This window comes from Amphiura filiformis, chromosome 18, assembly GCF_039555335.1.
Source record: "Amphiura filiformis chromosome 18, Afil_fr2py, whole genome shotgun sequence".
NCBI classification, from domain to species: domain Eukaryota; kingdom Metazoa; phylum Echinodermata; class Ophiuroidea; order Amphilepidida; family Amphiuridae; genus Amphiura; species Amphiura filiformis.
Window position 1 is genome coordinate 52853476 of NC_092645.1, and position 4307 is coordinate 52857782.

The following is a 4307-nucleotide window of genomic DNA, read 5'->3' on the forward strand; positions in this document are numbered from 1 at the left end:
GACATTTTCGCTACAGTAACTTTACAAGAAATGTTTTCTGTAACCTGATTGTTTTAAATAATATTTTCTTGTATAAAAGTTCTTTTGTTTCACAGTTTTTTCAGTTTGTATTCAACAAACAAAACGAAATAACAAATTGAAAATAAATGTGTAGTTTTATAATAGGCATATAGGCCTACACCTTCTCAGACCCATTCTCAGACCCATTGGCACAATAAATAAATAAATAAATAAATAAATAAATAAATAAATAAATAAATAAATAAATAAATAAATAAATAAATAAATAAATAAATAAATAAATAAATAAATAAATAAATAAATACACAAGGAATGTATTTATATAAGCTGGGCCTATTTTAGAAAACCTTAGTTCCCATAAATAATAACGTAATGTTTCGACAGTAGGGTTTCAACACAAATTAGGCATGCATACTGGCAAATATTTTGCTGGACAATACTTCCTGATGCGGATGGTTGAATAAATACCATCTTTGCGGATTGTGACATTCGTCCCCATTGCTCTAAATGGATTGATTCCAAAAAGTTTATGGTACCCGACGTTCTACGGCTTTTTATAAAAATATCGCGGGAAAAGACCTAAATTGAAAAGAAATGGGGTTTTAAATTGAACTTTAGAATTTGAAAAGTATAAATCACGTTAGGTCTAAGGCTGTGCTAACACTTTTCTTTGATGACTTTGACCACAATTTTTTATTTTTTCGAATATCTTAAAAATTCAAGAATCTAAGCTAATTGAACAGACAGTAATAGGATTTCTTTCATTGGAATTGGTAATCTGATAATTGCTTCAGGCAATATTGCCAGACTCAAATCTATTTTAAATGTATATTATCATAGATGAACTCCTGGATGGGGCAGCTTTAATTAGCATGAGGCCGCATTGATATGTAAATAGCGTATTGTTATTTAAAATTGTGCCCAGACGTATTGAGGGCGACAGTCATGTTATCCAGACGGAGAATGGCTGCATATGCCGGGCATGTCAATTTGCTGAGTGAAGGCTGATAATCACCTTTCTGTATAGGTAATAAGCTAGTATATTTCGTGTACCAGTTGGTTATAACAAAAATTAGTATCATATTAAATATATTAAATGTATAAACTTTGAAATTTACATGAATTTGAACAGCAGAGCTTCGAAATCTAGCTAAGTCAGGTGATGTGAAATTCTGCTGCGTGACCCCCTCTGCGTGGTAGAATTATATTCATAAAACATTGAATTTAACAGATATCATGGGCAGCCAACCACGATTTATCAGCATTTAAAATATATGTTAATTAACAAAGATAAATAATAAAGAGTACAAATGGCAATTAACTAGTAAACAATCCTGAAATCTTAAAATGTTGCCACGTGATTTCCCGACCATGTGATATGTCAACATATGACCACTATTCAGATTTACCGTAAATATTTGGAGTATTGTTGCCTTTGTTGTACGGCTTGCACATACACTGTGCATTTCTTTACCACCGTATAAAATCAATAATTCATGCTGGGAGCCAAGTAAGGCTAGCTTCAGACTCCGTATTGTACGTACAATATTCAGTCCCAGAACAACGCCAAATATGGATTAAAAGACCTTTGACCTCGGATGTACAACAGCATGTTATGATCTAATGGGAAACTGTGCACATCAACAAACACCATTTATATCAAAAAGGCAACGTCTGATATAATTTGAAACCACATAAATTACTAGAGTTGGTTCTTCTCTTGGATTTGGACCAAGCTTTAGAATATCGAATGTTGCGTTTTGAAATAAAACAAACCAGAAATTTATCACCCATTGTAAAGATATGACACATGTACCGAATACATGTACATACATTGGCTGACCTTGTGGATTTCCTGGCCCAGCCATGCTAACCACATAAGGAGATTATACGATTAACCTAGTTCAGCTATTGTCATAGCAGGGTATTATTATGTAATACTCCTGATCCATATTTGGCGTTCTCTTGGACTGATATTGTATCTACAATACTTTTCGTGACGTCAAAAAGTATTACACGTGCAATAAATATACGTGCCACGACGAGTTGAATCAGATTAAATAACGCGCTATAACCCTGACGGTTCATTGTTTGCTAAATCCAAGCGAGGTCACCAGAAAATCTATGCAAGAGAAATTTCTACTGCTGCTGATGAAAAATCCTAGAGTGCGTTTGGAGGTTCTTTCTGCACTTTACCAGTAGCCTAATAAATTCATAAAACAATAAAAATCAAATAAAGATTTAGGGCAAATGTTTTTACTCACTGCTCATCTGATCCACTTTCCCAGGAAACTATATACCGATACTCCTTAGTTTTTCCCTGACTTTCCAAACATAATTATGAGTAAACATCAAATTTAATGTTTACAAAACAATCAAATATATATACATTCTTTTGCATTTTGTACATAAATATTGATATCAATAATGTAGGCCTACAAACATTAAAAAAGGGGGCCTAAGAGTATGTCTATTTTTAATCATATTTTAATTCCGCCATGCCCAAACATATCTTATTATGAAATCGTGTAATGGAACCCAAATTCCAATCAAAAATAAAAACAAATTTGTTATCAAATACACTAGGCCTATACATTGTATTATAGGAATTTAATAGATGGTTCATTTTAATAAATAAATAGATTAACACGGGTAATGGACAAGAAATATTTGGCAATACCGGATTTACCAGAGAGCCAGTGGATAAAGAAATTAATTAAAATTAAAACAAATTAAATGAGAAAATGAAAGCAAGGACATTTGGCGAAGTATTGTTTTAGAATTCGAAGGAGTCCTAAATGTTATCCTGGCCCCAGGACACTGATTAATGTAAATTCGACCCATAGTTATTTTATCTACTTTTGCCAGCATTCAACCTGTTCAATGTGATTTATGCCTATTTTTAATAAAATTCCGAAATCTGACGTATCAACGTTGTATCGTGCAAAAATTATGATTCGAGACTATTTCATTTGACACGGTTGTATGGATTTCAGAAGATCGGTCCTATAATAGATATCGATTAGAGAATTACAGCAAGAGGCTTTGAGGATGCCGTAATCCTCTTGACCATCAACCAATCAGAGAGACATATTTCAGAAATATATTCGTAGGGTTGAAACTCTTTCAACTCTGAAGTATATATTTCAAGTAATCTCGTTTCACACTTTGGCTTGCAATAAAGTCACGAAGGGGCGGTAATGTTAATATACGATTTCAGTCAAATATTGGTGCAAATATACGATTTCGGTCAACTAATTTGGCTATCCTTTGCCCAAAATTATGAAATGTTTATTAGTAACAACAACTCTTAGGAGGGTTTTCGAGTAATTTTAGCGAAATAATGAGGTTAAATAAAAGAAAACCCACTTACAATTTTGGACGCTTAACTGTGGTGTTCTAGGGGAATTAAAATATCACAATTAACATGTTTAATTCAAAATCGTTGTCCTACAAGCACATGTTCAGATTGTGTGAACATTACAAATACAAACAATAAGGTTGAAAAATAAATAAAAAATATTTTAAAATGATTTTAAAAGATCGTCTATTTTGTAGCTTTATGACACTGAATAGGCCAAATATCTGCCTCTGACGAAAAAAATGTTTTCCATGCTGATTTGTTTTTGTAACAAGTACCGTATGTCATTTCAAAAAGAAAGAAAAAAAGGCGGATATTACTTTTTAAAAACTCCACGCATTACTATTAATACGCCTATAATTAATGAATGAAAAAGTATAGAAGGCGTTGCATCCGGTTCTGATGAGGGGGAGGGGCACAAGCCGTTTTCGGCAGTTTTCCTATGGGATTTTCTAATATTTCAGATCAATGGGGGGGGCTTCCGTGCCCCTAACGCTACGGTTACTGCATTAACACGTTTATGGATGTATTGTGATGATCATAAGTAGGCCTATCATAACATGCCTCAACGATATCAATATGTAAAAAGGCGTTGCAAATTCATAACACAGCGTGTTATAATGTAACGAATGCTATGCCAAAACTTTAAAAATTAACAAAAATATCAGTATCAATAAAATCAGAACCAGAATAAATACAAAGGCCTACAAATAATACAAGTAACTTTCTAAATCAATAGGCTATATGACTAAATATCAGTATAAATGAATCTCTAAATCAATTAATCAATCAGTTATCAATCAATCAATCAATCAATAAATAAATAAATAAATAAATAAATAAATAAATAAATAAATAAATAAATAAATAAATAAATAAATAAATAAATAAATAAATAAATAAATAGGCCTAAATAGATAAATCT